The 21,678-nt window shown below is 40.2% G+C and overlaps 1 protein-coding gene across 1 annotated transcript in view; it reads left to right on the forward strand.

The window, feature by feature from the left end:
• The first annotated feature begins 6,772 nt into the window (after positions 1 to 6,772).
• Positions 6,773 to 21,678, forward strand: part of TUBGCP6 (tubulin gamma complex associated protein 6) — a 379,035-nt gene continuing 364,129 nt past the window's right edge. Inside the window, exon 1 of the mRNA XM_053716637.1 lies at positions 6,773 to 6,866. The gene's annotated coding sequence lies outside the window, so the exon portion shown is untranslated. The remainder of the gene's footprint in view (positions 6,867 to 21,678) is intronic.

Raw genomic sequence — 21,678 nt, forward strand, 5'->3', positions numbered from 1 at the left:
TGTGTTTAAGTGTGTGCCAAATAGTGGTTTTCTATTTTATTTTTCTTTGGGATTACACTGTATACCAACCACTAGGGCACCCCCTGCACTCCCCTAAGGAATATGAGTGTATGGGTTATAGATGGAACCATAATTTGATGAATAAGGCAGTTCTATAACTATCTCATTGATATACACTTCATACATTTTACCTTTTCTGAATAAGTAACTGGTATTTTAAAAGGATTAAAATCCTTTGGGCCATTAATTTCTGTGTGGATACATACACGGCGTGAAGCCCTACATAGGATAAACATGTTTTCAGCCTGGCCCAATGGTTTCTATGGCAAAAAAAACTATTGCCAACCTTGCCACTTCATTTGACCTTTTCTAAATAAATAACTTGTATTTCAAATGGCTTAAAATCCTTTGGGCCACTCTCATAGTTGCCAACAGTCCCTGATTTCCAGGGACAGTCCCTGGATTTTGTTGTATGTCCCTGGATTTTTTTTGTCCCTGGAAATGTCCCTGAAAATCTCTTTTGCACAACATTTGTTGTTTGCATATATATATATATATATATATATATATATATATATATACACACAGATAGCCCTCAGTTTACGCCGGGGTTAGGTTCCAGAAGGAATGGTTGTAAATTGAAACCGTTGTAAATTGAAACCCAGTTTATAATGTAAGTTAATGGGAAGTGAGGGAGTTAGATTCCAGGCCCCTCTCAAAATTGTCATAAGTAACACCTAATACATTATTTTTAAAGCTTTGAAATGAAGACTTTAAATGCTAAACAGCATTATAAACCTAATAAAATAATCACACAACACACACTTTACTTGCATTTTTCTGCAAACAATTATTTCTAAGCATTCCAATCTGGACTGATTTATATACAGGAAGATCTTGTTCCTATGAAAGCTGCTCAATAGCTCAGGTCTAGTTATACAGATTAATTTTAGCTTGTTTGGCTTGCATATCTTTGCTGCAACACAAGCGGACAGCTCCACCTACTGGCTATTTTAATCAATGCACTGCTTCTCAATGCTTTTCAATAGCAGTCACATGACTGAAAAAAAAAAAGGTTGTTATTCTGAAACGGTGCAAATTGAACCGTTGTAAACCGAGGGACACTATTGCATTATTTAAATATAATTAATTCCTAATGGAATATTGTTATTATTATTGAATGGGTTCACATATTATTTGTGTTTCTAATTTTGATGCTGTGTTGTAAAAATAGCCATATGCCCAGAATGTGTTCCAGAGACTGGGTAGGTGTAAAAGCTTGGTGCTGTAATCTGTATAATAAACTATGGATAAGTCTAAATTATACTATTACTTTCAAATGGGTGTGTTTTGATTGCAGAACTGAGGGGGCGGAGCAGTTGAACAGTAGGTCGTCAATACTCCAGTAACCCGCTTGCTTGCTCTGCTGCAAAGTGTCCCTGGAATTATTTTTGAAATGTTGGCAACTATGCACTCTTTACTGTGTGGATATATACCAGGAGTGAGTCCCTTCATAGGATAAATATGTTCTTAGCCTGGCCCAACGCTTTTTGTAGCAAACAAACTGGTGCCAACATTGCCATCTCATATATTTTTAAATTTCTGAATAAGTAACTAGTATTTTAAAAGTATTTTTTAAAATCCTTTGGACCACTCACTTTTTTTGTGGATATATACAGGGCGTGAACCTCTCCATAGAATAAACATGTTCTCACCCTGGCCCAACGATTTTTGAAGCAAACAAACTGGTGACAACCTTGCCACCTCATATATTTTACCTTTTTCTAAAAATCAATCAGATATTTTAAAAGGGTTAAAATCCTTTGGGCCCTCATTACTGTGTAGAAATATACAAGGAGTGAGCCCCTTCATATTCAAGGAGTGAGCCCCTTCATAGAATAAACATGTTTTCAGCCTGGTCCAAAGCTTTTTGTAGAAAACAAACTTGTGCCAACGTGGTCATCTCATACATTTACCTTTTCTAAGTAAGTAACTGGTATTTTGAAAGGGTAAAATACTTTGGGCCATTCATTTCTGTGTGATATATACAGAATGTGAGCCCCATCATAGGAGAGACATGTTCTCAGCCTGGCCCAACGCTATTTATGGCAAATGAACTGGTGCCAACCTTGCCACTTTATATATTTTACCTTTTCTAAGTAAGTAAATAGTATTTTAAAACGGTTAAAATCCTTTGGGCCACTGATTTCTGTGTGGTTATATAGGGTGTGAGCCCCTTTGTACAATCCAAGTGTTTTCAGACTGTCCCAAAGATTTATATGGCAAAGAAACCCTTTAAATATCAGTAACTTATTTAGAAAAGGTAAAATATGTGATTTGACAAGGTCGGCACCAGTTTGTTTGTCATAAAAAGCGTTGGGCCAGGCTAAGAACATGTCTGTGCTATAAAGGGGCTCATGCCCTGTATATATCCACACAAAAATGAGTGGCCCACAGGATTTTAACCCTTTTAAAATACCACTTATTCAGAAAAGGTAAAATATATGAAGTGGCAAGGGTAGGGTTGCCACCCGTCCCTTAAAATACAGAACACTTATAAGTTACACATGCTGCAGGGTGGGCAGGGAGGAATATGAATAGTGCTGTCCAGAAACACAATACATGTTCCTCCCTGCACACTCTGGAGCATGTGTAACTCATAAGTGTCCAGGAAAACATGGCTGAGGTGGCAACCCTACAAGGTTGTCACCAATTTGTTTGCCATAAAGAGCATTGGGCCGGGCTGACAACATGTCTGTCCTATGAAGGGTTCATGCCTTGTATATTCCACACATAAATCAGTGGCCCAAAATATTTTAACCTTTTCAAATGACCAGTTACTTATTCAGAAAAAGTAAAATGTATGAGATGGCAAGTTTGGCACAAGTTTGTTTGCTATAAAAATCATTGGGCCAGGCTAAAAACATGCTTATCCTATGAAGGGCTTCACACCGTGTATGTATCCACACAAAAATTAGTGGCCCAAAGGATTTTAACCCTTTTAAAATACCCGTTACTTATTCAGAAAAGGTAAAATGTATGAAGTGGCAAGGATGGCACCAGATTGTTTGCCTTAAAAAGCATTGGGTCAGGCTGAAAATTTGTCTATTCTATAAATAGTGTTAAAGCCCTGTATATATCTACACAGAAATGAGTGACTCGAATAATTTTAACCCTTTTAAAATACCAATTACTTTTTCAGAAAAGGTAAAATATATGAAATGGCAAGGTTGGCACCAATTTGTTTGCAATAAAGGGCGCTGGGCCAGGCTGATAACATGTCTATCGTATGATGGGTTCACGCCTTGTGTATATATACACACATAAATGAGTGGCACAAAGGATTTTATCCTTTTTTAAATACCAATGACTTATTTAGAAAAGGTTTTCCATAAAAAGAAGATAAGGGTAACTCCTCTTTGATAAATTAGTTAGTGTCCTTAATAAAAGTGCATGACTGCTCCACCATAGGTCTCAAAATCCCTTTAGTCAGAGGCTAGCATAGTGGTATGTAGCTACAGGGTTAATTACTCAAATGAAGGTATTTTTGGAGTTGGTACAAATTTCATCTTAGTTTCAGCGGTTGGTGGTTGCAAAGTGAAGTATAAAATGCATTGAATAAAATGTCATATTGATGTTGTTTTTTGTATGCTATATTACTGTGGATGATTATGTGAATATGTAAATATCCTTTGAGGCTTTCACATATTTGTTTTTAAGTTTGCATGTCATCCAACCCTTGGCCAGTAGAGGTCAGTAAGGCAATATCTTTGTGGGCCAGCTTCATTGGAAGTTACAGAAAGGGTTAATTACCTGGCCTTGCCTATTTAAACAGGTGTGAGTGTTTGTTATCACATGACTAAGGGGTGCTGACCCCGAAACGTTGTGTTTGTTTGTCTGATCCTGTTCAATAAATATATTTGGATTATTATCAAAGAGGACTTACCCTTATCTTCTTTTTATGGAATACTATTGCTGAGTGTGGCAGTCACTCTAAGGAGTGCCCTCTTTCATGGGTCACAGCCGGTGCTGGACTATGTCATTGCTAATATTATTTAGAAAAGGTAAAATATATAAAGTGGCAATTTGTTTGCCATAAAGAGCGTTGGACAAGGCTGATAACGTCTGTCCCATGAAGAGGCTCACGCATTGAGTGGCGCAAAGGATTTTAACTCTTTTATATCAGTTACTTATTAGAAACAAAATAATGCCATGTTTGCCATCTGTTTATTTCAATATAAGATGATGTAAGTTTGTTTAGGTTTTTGGAAAGTGTATTATTTTATTTAAAATAAAAATAATGCTAGATATCTTTATTTTGCAAATTGGAATCAGTTGCAGTCTAAAGCTGACTGAATAAGAATCCAACTTCAGATTTGTACATTTTGCAGCTTTCTTGTGCTTAAAGGGCCACTAAACCCAAAATCTTTCTTTAATGATTCAGATAGAACATACAAATTTAAACTACATTACAATTTACTTCTGTTATTTATTTTGCTTCATTTTTTAGATATCCTTAGTTTAAGAAAAAGCAATGCACATGGGTGAGCCAATCACATGAGGCTTCTATGTGCAGCAACCAATCAGCAGCTACTGAGCATATCTATATATGCTTTTCAGCAAAGAATATCAAGAGAATAAAACAAATTAGATAATAGAAGTAAATTAGAAAGATGTTTAAAAATGCACTCTCTTTCTAAATCATGAAAGAAAAAATGTGGGTGTCATGTCCCTTTAATGTTCATTCACATTGGTTACCTTATAAATGACAATCAGCATAAACCACTGTGAATGAACATTAGGAACAAGAAAGCTGCAAAATGTTTTGTTTTCAGAATGATTGTCTATAGGTTGTTTGTTACATTAAAGTTGATTTAAAAAAAAAAAAAAGCTTTGAGTGGAGGTCACATGTTTCCTGTCTAGAGTCAGTGGAGGTCACATGTTTCCTGTCTAGAGAGGAGCTCCAGTCTGCAGCAACTATTTTGCTGGTTGTTACGAAGCTGTACTGAGAACAACATCCGGAAGAACAACATCCGGAATAATAATTGCCGGGGTAACGTGATCACTGGATAATCTGCAAAATGGACTGCTGGTTTGAACGGACCTGTTAGCAAGTATGTGATGTAGCCATTCATGTATTTATAGCTATCACTCATTACATATCTTATACCAGCTCCTGTGTTAGGCTGATAAAATAACGTTCAATGGCATTTTGCAGTTCATCATGTTATACCGCCGAATAAGCTGTCATTACACACTACACCTCCTACACAACTTGTCATTACACACTACACCTCCTACTCAACCTGTCATTACACACTACACCTCCTACACAACTTGTCATTACACACTACACCTCCTACACAACCTGTCATTACACACTACACCTCCTACACAACCTGTCATTACACACTACACCTCCTACACAACCTGTCATTACACACTACACCTCCTACTCAACCTGTCATTACACACTACACCTCCTACACAACTTGTCATTACACACTACACCTCCTACTCAACCTGTCATTACACACTACACCTCCTACACAACTTGTCATTACACACTACACCTCCTACACAACTTGTCATTACACACTACACCTCCTACTCAACCTGTCATTACACACTACACCTCCTACACAACCTGTCATTACACACTACACCTCCTACTCAACCTGTCATTACACACTACACCTCCTACACAACCTGTCATTACACACTGCACCTCCTACACAACCTGTCATTACACACTGCACCTCCTACACAACCTGTCATTACACACTACACCTCCTACACAACCTGTCATTACACACTACACCTCCTACTCAACCTGTCATTACACACTACACCTCCTACACAACCTGTCATTACACACTACACCTCCTACACAACCTGTCATTACACACTGCACTTCCTACACAACTCTTTTATATCAGTTACTTATTAGAAACAAAATAATGCCATGTTTGCCATCTGTTTATTTCAATATAAGATGATGTAAGTTTGTTTAGGTTTTTGGAAAGTGTATTATTTTATTTAAAATAAAAATAATGCTAGATATCTTTATTTTGCAAATTGGAATCAGTTGCAGTCTAAAGCTGACTGAATAAGAATCCAACTTCAGATTTGTACATTTTGCAGCTTTCTTGTGCTTAAAGGGCCACTAAACCCAAAATCTTTCTTTAATGATTCAGATAGAACATACAAATTTAAACTACATTACAATTTACTTCTGTTATTTATTTTGCTTCATTTTTTAGATATCCTTAGTTTAAGAAAAAGCAATGCACATGGGTGAGCCAATCACATGAGGCTTCTATGTGCAGCAACCAATCAGCAGCTACTGAGCATATCTATATATGCTTTTCAGCAAAGAATATCAAGAGAATAAAACAAATTAGATAATAGAAGTAAATTAGAAAGATGTTTAAAAATGCACTCTCTTTCTAAATCATGAAAGAAAAAATGTGGGTGTCATGTCCCTTTAATGTTCATTCACATTGGTTACCTTATAAATGACAATCAGCATAAACCACTGTGAATGAACATTAGGAACAAGAAAGCTGCAAAATGTTTTGTTTTCAGAATGATTGTCTATAGGTTGTTTGTTACATTAAAGTTGATTTAAAAAAAAAAAAAGCTTTGAGTGGAGGTCACATGTTTCCTGTCTAGAGTCAGTGGAGGTCACATGTTTCCTGTCTAGAGAGGAGCTCCAGTCTGCAGCAACTATTTTGCTGGTTGTTACGAAGCTGTACTGAGAACAACATCCGGAAGAACAACATCCGGAATAATAATTGCCGGGGTAACGTGATCACTGGATAATCTGCAAAATGGACTGCTGGTTTGAACGGACCTGTTAGCAAGTATGTGATGTAGCCATTCATGTATTTATAGCTATCACTCATTACATATCTTATACCAGCTCCTGTGTTAGGCTGATAAAATAACGTTCAATGGCATTTTGCAGTTCATCATGTTATACCGCCGAATAAGCTGTCATTACACACTACACCTCCTACACAACTTGTCATTACACACTACACCTCCTACTCAACCTGTCATTACACACTACACCTCCTACACAACTTGTCATTACACACTACACCTCCTACACAACCTGTCATTACACACTACACCTCCTACTCAACCTGTCATTACACACTACACCTCCTACACAACCTGTCATTACACACTACACCTCCTACTCAACCTGTCATTACACACTACACCTCCTACACAACTTGTCATTACACACTACACCTCCTACTCAACCTGTCATTACACACTACACCTCCTACACAACTTGTCATTACACACTACACCTCCTACACAACTTGTCATTACACACTACACCTCCTACTCAACCTGTCATTACACACTACACCTCCTACACAACCTGTCATTACACACTACACCTCCTACTCAACCTGTCATTACACACTACACCTCCTACACAACCTGTCATTACACACTGCACCTCCTACACAACCTGTCATTACACACTACACCTCCTACACAACCTGTCATTACACACTACACCTCCTACTCAACCTGTCATTACACACTACACCTCCTACACAACCTGTCATTACACACTACACCTCCTACACAACCTGTCATTACACACTGCACTTCCTACACAACCTCTCATTACACACTGCACTTCCTACACAACCTGTCATTACACACTACACCTCCTACACAACCTGTCATTACACACTACACCTCCTACACAACCTGTCATTACACACTACACCTCCTACACAACCTGTCATTACACACTACACCTCCTACACAACCTCTCATTACACACTGCACTTCCTACACAACCTCTCATTACACACTGCACTTCCTACACAACCTGTCATTACACACTACACCTCCTACACAACCTCTCATTACACACTGCACTTCCTACACAACCAGTGATTTCTCACTACACCTCCTACTCGACCTGTCATTACACACTACACCTCCTACACAACCTGTCATTACACACTACACCTCCTACACAACCTGTCATTACACACTGCACTTCCTACACAACCTCTCATTACACACTACACTTCCTACACAACCTGTCATTACACACTACACTTCCTACATAACCTGTCATTACACACTACACCTCCTACACAACCTGTCATTACACACTACACCTCCTACACAACCTGTCATTACACACTGCACCTCCTACACAACCTCTCATTACACACTGCACCTCCTACACAACCTCTCATTACACACTGCACTTCCTACACAACCTCTCATTACACACTGCACTTCCTACACAACCTGTCATTACACACTACACCTCCTACACAACCTCTCATTACACACTGCACTTCCTACACAACCAGTGATTTCTCACTACACCTCCTACTCGACCTGTCATTACACACTACACCTCCTACTCGACCTGTCATTACACACTACACCTCCTACTCGACCTGTCATTACACACTACACCTCCTACACAACTTGTCATTGCGCACTGCACCTCCTTATGCATTGCTGATGCACAAGCTGTCATTACGCACTGCACCTCCTTATGCTGATGCACAACTTGTCATTACACACTACACCTTCTTACGCTAATGTACAAGCTGTCATTACACACTACACCTCCTTATATTGATGCACAAGCTGTCATTACACACTACACCTCCTTATATTGATGCACAAGCTGTCATTACACACTACACCTCCTTACAGTGATGCACAAACTTTCATTACACACTACACCTCCTTAAACTGATGCACAAGCTGTCATTACACACTACACCTCCTACTCAACCTCTCATTACACACTACACCTCCTACTCAACCTCTCATTACACACTACACCTCCTACTCAACCTCTCATTACACACTACACCTCCTACTCGACCTGTCATTACACACTACACCTCCTACTCAACCTGTCATTACACACTACACCTCCTACTCAACCTGTCATTACACACTACACCTCCTACACAACCTGTCATTACACACTACACCTCCTACACAACCTGTCATTACACACTGCACCTCCTACACAACCTGTCATTACACACTGCACCTCCTACACAACCTGTCATTACACACTACACCTCCTACACAACTTGTCATTACGCACTAGACCTCCTTATGCATTGCTGATGCACAAGCTGTCATTACGCACTACACCTCCTTATGCTGATGCAAAACTTGTCATTACACACTACACCTCCTTACACTGATGCACAAGTTGTCATTACACACTACATCTCCTTACACTGATGCACAAGCTGTCATTACACACTGCACCTCCTTACACTGATACACAAGCTGTCATTACACACTACACCTCCTTAAACTGATGCACAAGCTTTCATTACACACTACACCTCCTTACAGTGATGCACAAACTTTCATTACACACTTCACCTCCTTACACTGATGCACAAGCTGTCACTACACACTACACCTCCTTACACTGATGCACAAGCTGTCACTACACACTACACCTCCTTACACTGATGCACAAGTTGTCATTACACACTACATCTCCTTACACTGATGCACAAGCTGTCATTACACACTGCACCTCCTAACACTGATGCACAAGCTGTCATTACACACTGCACCTCCTTACACTGATGCACAAGCTGTCATTACACACTGATGCACAAGCTGTCATTACACACTGCACCTCCTTACACTGATGCACAAGCTGTCATTTACTCTAATGCACCTTCTTAAAGAGGTGAACAGGCTTCTGCTGTACTGATACCTGAGGTGTCATTACACTCTTTACTAAAAATGTCATAAAGGAACAGTTTACTTTATTTTTTTATTGTTTAAAAAGATAGATAACACCTTTGCTACCAATTCCCCAGCTTTGCACAACCAACTGTTGTGCTTGTGGGATCTATCAGACCGAACTCGACCAGTAGTCTTCTTATCCCGGTGTCAAGCCGGAATGATAGGGAATATCCCAGAGCAGAGAAAGTTCGCAAGATGATATAAATAGCACTCGCCACAGGCAGGATAGTCTTCAGCGGCAACGGTAAAGCAGTCCAAAGGTAAACCACTAGAATGGTCAGACAGGCAGGATTTGGCAACGGTAAAGCAGTGCAAGGGTAAACCACTAGAATGGTCAGGCAGGTAGGGTTTGGCAACGGTAAAGCTGTCCAAGGGTAAACCACTAGAATGTCATTGTTGTCATTACACACTACACCTCCTTACACTAATGCACAAGTTGTCATTACGCACCTCCTTACACTGATGCACAAGCTATCATTACACACTGCACCTCCTTACACTGATACACAAGCTGTCATTACACACTACACCTCCTTAAACTGATGCACAAGCTTTCATTACACACTACACCTCCTTACAGTGATGCACAAACTTTCATTACACACTTCACCTCCTTACACTGATGCACAAGCTGTCACTACACACTACACCTCCTTACACTGATGCACAAGCTGTCACTACACACTACACCTCCTTACACTGATGCACAAGTTGTCATTACACACTACATCTCCTTACACTGATGCACAAGCTGTCATTACACACTGCACCTCCTTACACTGATACACAAGCTGTCATTACACACTACACCTCCTTAAACTGATGCACAAGCTTTCATTACACACTACACCTCCTTACAGTGATGCACAAACTTTCATTACACACTTCACCTCCTTACACTGATGCACAAGCTGTCACTACACACTACACCTCCTTACACTGATGCACAAGCTGTCACTACACACTACACCTCCTTACACTGATGCACAAGTTGTCATTACACACTACATCTCCTTACACTGATGCACAAGCTGTCATTACACACTGCACCTCCTAACACTGATGCACAAGCTGTCATTACACACTGCACCTCCTTACACTGATGCACAAGCTGTCATTACACACTGATGCACAAGCTGTCATTACACACTGCACCTCCTTACACTGATGCACAAGCTGTCATTTACTCTAATGCACCTTCTTAAAGAGGTGAACAGGCTTCTGCTGTACTGATACCTGAGGTGTCATTACACTCTTTACTAAAAATGTCATAAAGGAACAGTTTACTTTATTTTTTTATTGTTTAAAAAGATAGATAACACCTTTGCTACCAATTCCCCAGCTTTGCACAACCAACTGTTGTGCTTGTGGGATCTATCAGACCGAACTCGACCAGTAGTCTTCTTATCCCGGTGTCAAGCCGGAATGATAGGGAATATCCCAGAGCAGAGAAAGTTCGCAAGATGATATAAATAGCACTCGCCACAGGCAGGATAGTCTTCAGCGGCAACGGTAAAGCAGTCCAAAGGTAAACCACTAGAATGGTCAGACAGGCAGGATTTGGCAACGGTAAAGCAGTGCAAGGGTAAACCACTAGAATGGTCAGGCAGGTAGGGTTTGGCAACGGTAAAGCTGTCCAAGGGTAAACCACTAGAATGTCATTGTCATTACACACTACACCTCCTTACACTAATGCACAAGTTGTCATTACGCACCTCCTTACACTGATGCACAAGCTATCATTACCCACTACACCTCCTACACAACCTCTCGTTACACACTGCACCTCCTACACAACCTCTCATTACACACTACACCTCGTTACACTGATGCACAAGTTGTCATTACATACTGCACCTCCTTACACTGATGCACAAGCTGTCATTACACACTACACCTCCTTACAATGATGCACAACTTGTCATTACGCACTACACCTCCTAGACAACCTCTCATTACACACTGCACCTCCTACACAACCTCTCATTACACACTGCACCTCCTACACAACTTGTCATTACACACTACACCTCCTACACAACTTGTCATTACACACTACACCTTCTACACAACCTGTCATTACACACTACACCTTCTACACAACTTGTCATTACGCACTACACCTCCTTATATATTGCTGATGCACAAGCTGTCATTACGCACTGCACCTCCTTATGCTGATGCACAACTTGTCATTACACACTACACCTTCTTACGCTGATGTACAAGCTGTCATTACACACTACACCTTCTTACGCTGATGTACAAGCTGTCATTACACACTACACCTTCTTACGCTGATGTACAAGCTGTCATTACACACTACACCTCCTTATATTGATGCACAAACTTTTATTACACACTACACCTCCTTAAACTGATGCACAAGCTGTCATTACACACTGCACCTCCTTACACTGATACACAAGCTGTCATTACACACGGACTCTAGTGTGGAGGTAGCGTACATGGCGAAGACTCGATTTATAAAATCCTGCCCCAAACCCATTTTTTGGAGTACCGCTCTCAGAAACTGCCAGCCAACGCGGTCGAACGCTTTCTCCGCGTCGGTCGACAGAACCAAGAGCGGGATGTTTTTATGGGTGGCGTATTCTATTAATTGGGTAACCCTAATCGTATTGTCCTTTGATTCTCTAGAGGGAACAAATCCAACTTGGTCCTTTCCGATCAGTTGTGGTAAAACTGTGTTTAATCTTATTGCAAGGATCTTGGCATAAATTTTGAGGTCTGTATTTAGCAGGGAGATTGGCCTATAGCTTTCTACAAATTCAGGGTTCTTCCCAGGTTTCGGTATAATGGAGATAAATGCTTCTAAAGTCTGTGTGGGGAAGGGGTTATCTGGAGTTATCGAATTGAACAGGGTTAACAAATGTGGGGAAAGGAGATCTATATATTTCTTGTAATAATAGTTTGTATAACCATCTGGGCCTGGGGCTTTGTCTGAGGGGAGGTCTTTTATGATTTTTCGGATCTCTAATAAAGTGAAGGGTTGTTGGAGAAAGGTTCGTTGTTCTTCCGTTATTTCAGGGAATTTTATATCTGATAGGAAATGTTCAATGTAGGGTATGTTTTTATCAAAGAGGGGTGTTTGCTTAGTCGGTGATTTTGTAGTTAAGTTGTATAATTGTTCGTAGTAAGAGCGAAAAGCTTCGGCTATATTAGCGGTGTCATAGTGTGTTTTGTGTGCTGATCTTATTTTAAGGATGTAAGAGCGGTTAGTGACGCGTTTCAGTTTGCGAGCAAAAAGTCTACTACATTTATTGTCTCCCTCATAAAATCACTGTTTAAGTTTAAAGGCTAGCTTTTTACATTCTTTATCTAGGAGGTTCGTCGTCGTTTGTTTTATGTCTTGTAAGGCTTTAGTTAATTGGATGTCGGTGGGTCTTTTTTTGAGCTGAATTTCTAGATCATTCATCTTGTATAAGGAGTCTTGTAACAATTGTCTCTGCTGTTTTTTATAATGGGATTGTATACTCATTAATTCTCCTCGCACTGTTCCCTTATGTGCTTCCCATATGTTCTGAAATGATGGCACTGAGCCAAGATTAATGTCAAAGTATCCTTCTATGGTTCTTTGTATTTTATCTGTGTATTGTGGGAGTTCTAGCAGTTCTTCATTGAGTTTCCAGGTGTAGGTTGAGGGGGAGGCTGAGGGCCATGTAATTGTGCACGAAACCATTGAATGGTCTGACCAGGGCATAGGGAGTATAGCTGATTGTGTGGCTAATGATAGTGTGGTAACATCAGTTAGGAAATAATCTATGCAAGAATACCGTGAATGTGGGTGGGAGAAAAAAGTAAAATCCTCTATCTCAGGATGGTGTATTCTCCATACGTCGTGTACAGTTAAATCTCTTAGTCTTTGTTTAATAGTGGCTATAGCTCTATGTGAGGTAGATGAGGTGTGGTTGGAATTGTCCCGTTAGGGGTCCAGGGTAACATTGAGGTCCCCCCCGATTATTAACAATCCCTTGGCAACTTCTAGGAGTTTATCCGTTAGGGAAGATATGAATTTATCTTGGGCTGTATTAGGGCGTATGCACATACTAGAGTAGTTGTGGTGTTATATAATTTTCCCACTAAAATGATGTATCTGCCTTCTGTGTCTTTGTAGTTCAGCAATTGAAAAGGTATTCCTTTCCTAATTAAGATACCCACTCCATTCGTTTTGGAGTTGTTTGAGGAATAATATGAAGGGCCTAATTTATAAAAGAAGGTTTTGGGTTCATGACCTTTCAGAAAGTGGGATTCTTGTATGAATATTAGGTCACCTCCTTTACTTTTGATATCTCGTGTAACTATATTTCTTTTGTGCGGGTTGTTTAACCCCTTAGCATTAATTGACAGAAAAGATAACAATCGTTTGCCTACTGTGGGTTTAATCATTATGTGTTATGTTTAATGAGATCGGAAGGAACAGTGTGAGTGATAACAATAGTTTAACCATTCTTTGATTCTGCAGTACCCTCAGTGATATCTTGATACAGAAAAAGGCTAGTGCAAACACAGTGTTTAACCAAAAGCATACCTTGCTTATGCATTACAATATAACCCGTAATTTGTGGGTGGTAACCGTTGGGGTAGGGGTAGATAACTAGGGGGTGGGGGATGGTAATAAACCATAAGGATGATTGAAATTACTTTCATTTCAATCTGAGGTCCTACAACAGGAAGGATATAAACATTAATTAGCAAAATAACAGTGTAAACAGTTACAATGAGGAGTGTGAACATAAACCTGCACGTTCAAGTAATGATAACACTTTAAATTTGAAGAAAGAGGTGGTGTAGCAGCATAAGCTTAGTTTTACATTTCACAATGATGAGCATATATAGTGTGAAATAAACCAGATTTTAACAATATCAACAACCAGAAACACATTTTAACCAGAAAAAAGGCATGACAAAAATAGTCTCTTTAGTGAAAAGATAGAATCTCACCAACTGTAGGCATATTAAGGTAGGTGTCTTAGTAGTTAGTCTCTGTGCGAGGTTGGAGATGTGCTCGTATTTTCTTTTCGCTTTTTTTTTAAGCGATTGGACCTTGTTCCAAGCTGTGTTCTGTAGGCTTGAGAATTGGGTGTGTAATGTAGCGGCCTGAGGCCTGTCTGAGGAAGATGGAGGTCCCTGGGGTTTCAGAGAGATTCCTAGTCCTTTAGAGAGTTTGTCCAGATCTTGGATACCTTTGTATATAATGGTTGTTCCTTCGCAAGGAACAATTAGGCTGAAAGGGAATCCCCAGCGATATTTAATGTTTTTATCTTGTAGTATAGATGTAATGAAACGGGCTTCTCTTAGTTTTTGAATAGTACTAGGGCAAAGGTCTGGGTATATTTGTAAGTCATGATCTAGATATGATATCGTATGAGAGGATCTTGCTTTCTGCCAAATAGCTTCTCTGTCATTAAATCTGAGGAATTTGAGAATAATGTCTCTAGGAGGAGCATTTGGCGGTGGCGGGGGTCGGAGGGATCTGTGGGCTCTTTCTATTTCCCATGGTGGAGCTTGGTGGTCGCCTGTTATGTGGCGAAAAAGGCTTGTAAATATTCCAGCAATTCGGCTGTTTTTATTGCTTCTGGGATTCCCCTAATACAGAGATTACTCCTCCGGACCCTATTCTCCAAATCTTCTATTTTTTCTTATATCTTTCTATTTTTTCTTGTAACATCTCTATTTTTGTTTCGTGAGTATTGGTCTGGTTGTATATTGAACTGACTGCTTCAGACATTGTGTTCTGTGTTTCTTCAATCTCCAATATTCTCTCACCCATCTATGACATATCCTTTCGCATTGTGGTTAGTTCTTTTGTTATGAGAGACTTGAGTGATTCAAAGTCTTCTTTTGATGGGAGCTTAGCGATATCTTGTTTAAGCTGTATTATAAAGTCTGATGAGGATAACTGGTCAATGGGGGTAGAGTGGTCTGAGGTATCTGAATCCTGTACATCAGGTGTGTTAGGCTGGAAGAAGGAGCTGACCAGTGTGTTAGCCTGGGTCTGACTTTTAGAGATTTTGTCTCCTTTATTTTTTTGTTTTGACGCCATTCTTTTTATATTTATGCAGACAGGTATACACAGTTCAGTTGTGTTAGTGCTTTATTTGGGCTTTGCGTGAGTCCGCCTTCCTGTGATGTAACTGCTGCTTTTGCTACCTCTTGATTATTTCTAGGTGTTGATGTGTCAAGTCCGGTCCCCCACAAAAGTATTTGCAAGATAAGGCAATTTAAATTCTGCACATGCTGTGTTAATGTAGTTCATGGCACTTAGTGAGCAAGTCTCTGTAGGTCTTATGGCTGTTAACGTAGATTAAATATGTACATGCTGCGTAAGCTGTTTTCACCTCATTATGGTATTATCTCTGTTTTTAAAATACATTCAGAGTCTGATGTTACCTCTCCACTGAGTTCCATAGCATTAGTAGGAGCCTGCTCACATGGCGTTGAAACTGCGATCCAGCATCGCATGTAATCCAAGATGGCTGCGGTGCAATTTGTTGCCGGTGTGTTAAGGGGCTTTGCGGGTGAATCCGTTTGCTTCCGACTGTGGTATTGTGCTCATCGGGTTCCTCACATGTTGAGCCGTAGTTTGCTGTAACTTTAGGGTGTTTAACACCAGATTTACTGAGACTTGTCCTGCTGCTGTATCGGAGCTTTGTGACTACGCAGCCATTTGCCTGTGCGGCCAAGCCCCGCCTCCAAGCTAGCCCCATTTTTTTATTTCTGATGCTAAGGTGCAGCTTTTTAGCCGGGAACCAAGATATTTGGCTTTGATGTGCTAGCCTGCGGGGTGTTGTGGTTATATCCATGGTCAGTGGATCTTCCTTTAAGATTTTTTTGGAATCTCTCTGTTTTGTTTTCAAACATGGATACGAGATGTCCCAGATAGGCTATGGACAAAGTATCTCAGGTTTTCTACAGATAATTCATACCTTCCTCCCAGAGGCAGTTTTCTCCTCTTAATTTTATCTGCAGGCCAGATAATAGTGTGGCATTTTTGAAATGCGTTTGGGATTTCTCTTCCCTGTGAGTGATAGTTCCAGTTCCTGTAAGGGAATAGGGTCTAGAATTCTATTCATTCCTGTTCGTGGTACCCGAAAAAGAGGGAATTTTTCGTCCTATGTTAGTTATACAGTGTCTCAAATTTTCTCAGGGTACTATCCTTCAAATGGGAACCAGTGGTTTCACTTGTCCTTAGTCCAAGAGGGTCGGTTCATGGGGACCATAGACCTGGAGGATGTGTATTTTTAAGTTCCTGAGTTTTGCCTTTCTGTCAAACACTCTGTTTGTGGCTCTTCCCTTTGGCCTTGCCACGGCTCCCAGAGGGGGCTATCTTGGCAGTGATCAGGTTTCGAGGTATTCCTGTGATACCATTCCTGGACGACACAATGTTTCAAGCGTCATTTTTTTCAACAATCATAATCTCCTTCAGAGATCTTTTCTGTTCTTCATTCCCACGGATGGGAAGTGAATCTGAAAAATGGGTTCCCTTGTTACAGCTACAGGGATATTTTTCTTAGGGACCATATTAGTTTCCTATCTCTGTCAATATTTTTGTCAGAGGTCAGAATAATCAAGGATTATTTTCTCTTGCGTCTCTCTGCACTCTACTGTTTGGCCCTTCAGTTGCTCAATGTATGGAGGTCATTGATCTGATGGTTGCTTCATTGGACATCATTCCTTGCTCGATTCCATCTTAGAGTTGCTGTTATGCATGCTCAGATAGTGGAACAGGGATCATGTGGTTCTGTCTCGGAGAATAGATCTAGATCTGTCGACTTGAGATTATTTCATGTGGGGGTTTTCGCAGGAGCATCTGCCTCGGGTCACATGCTTCCGGAGACCTTCCTGTGTAATGACCAAAGACGCCAGCCTGTTAGGTTGGTGACTATGGACTTGGGCGGAGTCTCCTATTCCATAACCATCTTGGAGTTGGTTTACATCAACCACCTGAGAGGAACCTCGAGTTCCCTAGCCATGATTAGCATGCATTGTTCAGTGGGTAGACGCTCACATTTGTTGACTATCTACTATTTGCATTGCAGGAGTGAATGCCGGGAGCAGACGACTAGAGAGTCAGTTCATTCCGGGGAGTGGATGCTTCTTCCGGCGGTGTTATCCAGGTTAACCCTCAAATGAGGGGTGCTGGAGTAGGAGATGACAGTGCGCCAGATTTCCTCGTTATGTTTAAAGGTCTACAGATCAGTAGGCTGCTATGTCAAAATCACTGAAGGTTCTTGGGTTTTCAGTCTGACATCCCTGTTCCTCAGTTTACTCTCCTTCCATGAGTCTTTTCTCTTATATAGGAGTGGGCTTCAGTATTTTTTATAGTTCCTGACTTCCTGCATAGTCTCACAGGATCTAGATACTGACCTAGCGGAATGTATCTCTTCCACCTGGGTGGTTGTTCCTGAGGAGGGACCTTCTACTTCAGGGCCCATTCTTTCATTTCTCTGAAGCTTTCTTTGTGGAGATTGAACGCTTAGTTCTGTCTAAGCGTGGTTTTTCTTGGTCAGTCTTTGAGACCATGATTCAGGCTTGTAGATTTGCCATAAGTTATGGCATATATCTCTTTTATTGGTGTGAATCCAAGGGCTACTTTTGCAGTAGGGTCAGGATTCCTAGAATTTTGTCTATCTCCAGGAAGGTCTGGAGAAGGGTTTATTAGTCAGTAAACTGTACAGAAAATCAGTAAGAAACTGACAAAAGGGTACAAATATAGCACTCTGTGAACGTTTTGTGTGATACAAAAGATTGGAAATTAAAATATAACTTTTACTAGTCAGTACCCTGAAGGGTCAGATTTCTGCATTTTCTTTTTGCTACATTAGTTTCTGGAAGTCGTTCCAGATGTGCAATCTTTTTGTCAGGCCTTGATCAGAATTAGGCCTGTGTTTGTCTGTTGCTCTTTCAAGGAGTTTTAACTTTGTTCTTAAAGTTTTACAGCAGGCTCCGTTTGAGCCTTTACATTCCATAGATATTAATGTGTTATCTTGGAAGGTTTTGTTTCTTATTGCTATCTTTTCTGCTTGGAGAGTATCGGAATTTTCAGGCTTGCAGTGTAATTCGCCTTATCTTCTCTTGTCAATAAGACGGTCCTTTGTTCTAGTTGGGTTTCCTTCCTATGGTGGTTCCGGACATATATGTTTATCAGGAAATTGTGATTCCTTCTCTATGTCCTCATCCTTCTTCTCATAAAGAACGTTGTTGCTCAACTTGGAAGTTGTGCGTGCTTAAAGTTTTAATTACAGGCGACTATGGAATTTCGCCAGTGTTCTGCCCTGTTTTTTGTTTCTCTGAGAAACGTAAAGGTTAGAAAGCTTCTGCTTATTCTTTTTCTTTCTGGTTGAGAAGTTTAATTCGGTTGGCTTATTAAACTGCTGGACAGCATCCTTCTGAGAGGATTACAGCTCATTCTACTAGGGCTGTCTCTTCTTCTTGGGCTTTCAAAATGAAGCTTCTGTGGAAAAGATTGCAAGCCTGCAACTTGGTCTTCTCTGCATACTTTTTCAAAATGTTTCTAATTTGATACTTTTGCCTCAGCTGAGGCTTCTTTTGGGAGAAAGGTTCTTCAAGCAGTGGTACCTTCTGTTTAGGTTACCTGTCTTGTCCCTCTCTAATCATCTGTGTCCTCTAGCTTGGGTATTGGTTCCCAACAGTAATTGATGATGCTGTGGACTCGCCATATCCAAGGAAAGATAACAAAATTTATGCTTACCTGATAAATTTCTTTCTTTCCGGATATGGTGAATACATGGCCCCGCCCTTTTTATTAAGACAGTTCTTTTTAAGTAACACCTCAGGCACCTTTTACACTTTGTGTTACTCCTTTTTCTCCATTTACCTTCGGTCGAATGACTGGGGGTTGTGGGAAGGGAAGTGATACTTAACAGTCTTGACTATGGTCTTCTTTGCCTCCTCCTGCTGGCCAGGATTCATGTTCCCAACAGTAATTGATGATGCCGTGGACTCGCCATATCAGGAAAGAAAGAAATTTATCAGGTAAGCATAAATTTTGTTTTTAGCTGCCTGCTGGAAAAACATAAGACAGTGTGTGCCATAGTTTTTGTCGCCCCTGGGAAAAAGTGGAACTAAAAACAAATCTGTTTACAATTTAGGAGCCATACATACTTTTAGGAACCTGACAGTTGTATATGGATATATGGACAATAACCCAAATGTTAGAAGCCAGGGGTAAAATTCTATGAGCCAGTGGCTCCCTGAGTCCTGGGTTTGTCAAGCCATGACTAGAAATGTGTGCTCTGTGGTGACGACAACTCAAAAAAACCCTCTGAAGGTAAGAACAGCATACATAGCGTACACTGCTTCATTGAATGTTTTTTTTTTCTGTTTAATAGCCATACATTTAAGGAAATTCCTAGCTAAGAATATACACCTGACACCACCACCTACTACAATATGAGCTGTTATTAAATTCTGTGTTTACTTTCTTTATCATCATGTGGTGTCATTAAACGCTGTACCTCCAGATTCGGAATATTATATGTCAAAAAGCACTGTCTGTTACTCATACATAATGTGGTATCATTAAATGCTAATGCTGTATTCTATTTGAACAAGTGCTTGTTAGTATACCTGATACGTGTAGTCAATAGATCCTGCTTTTTAATATACCTCATCATGGGTAAAACTGTAACACTCTCATGTTTGCTTTTCATTCTTATTTATCAACCGCAGTCGTGAACAGATTTATTCATGGTAAGTATTTTTTATGTAATTTGGAATTCGTTGCTAACTATTCAAACATAAAACTTGAACTTGTGTTTATCACGTGATTGCACTCGTTTTTAAAAAGTTATATTTTATAGATAAAACATTTAAACATTAATTTAAAAAAAAGGACATTTAGCACATCAGTTATTAAAATTGTGCTTTGTGCCATGCTCCGTAGCGAGACCAAAAAGCATCATCTGTAACCTAGGTTTTTAAAATGCTGCAAATTGCCTAAACTAGTTATTTGATTTGTCACATTTGCAGGTTACAGAATTAGCTTTTTGGCTTTCTATGGAGTTTGGGGCAAAGCACACCACCATATGTTAAAATAATAATGAATTAGTTATAGATTGTAAAACTAAGACATTTAACCCCTTAACCACCAAGGACGTGCCAGGCATGTCCTTCAAAAAACGGTTGTTAACAACCAAGGACGTGCCTGGCACTTCCTCTGGGATTTCAAGCTCTGGAAGTTCTGGATCCGGTAGTGCACAGTAGAGGGCGCCCTCCCACGTTAATGTATGTGGTTGTGATAGAGGGAGTGGGGAATAAGTGTTGGGGAAAGGAATCAGGGATCTGGGAGGGGGAAGATATTGAGGGGGGCAGCTACACTACAGAAAATGGCTCTTTTAATTATTTTTTAATTAAAAAAAAAAAGCACATTTTGTAGCAAACTACAGCTGCCAGTACCCAAGAATGGCGGCAAATTGGTAGAGGGTGGAGGGTTAGAGAGCTGTTTGGGGGGGGATCAGTGAGATTGGGGGCTTAGGGGGATCCTACACTGCAGAAAAATATTTTAAAAAAATTAAATAATTAAAAAATTAAATTAAAAATCCTTTTATTTTAGTACTGGCAGACTTTCTGCCAGTACCTAAGATGGTGATGACAATTGTGGGGGAGGGAAGGGAGCTGTTTGAGAGGGGTCAAGGAGGGATCAGGGGGTGGGATGTGTCGGGTGGGAGGCTGATCTCTACATTAAAGCTAAAATTAACCCTACAAGCTACCTAATTAACCCCTTCACTGCTGGGCATAATACAAGTGTGGTGCGCAGCGGCACTTAGCGGTCTTCTAATTGCCAAAAAGCAATGCCAAAGCCATATGTCTGCTATTTCTGAACAAAGAGGATCCCAGAGAAGC

This window comes from Bombina bombina, chromosome 6, assembly GCF_027579735.1.
Source record: "Bombina bombina isolate aBomBom1 chromosome 6, aBomBom1.pri, whole genome shotgun sequence".
Classification (NCBI taxonomy): Eukaryota; Metazoa; Chordata; class Amphibia; order Anura; family Bombinatoridae; genus Bombina; species Bombina bombina.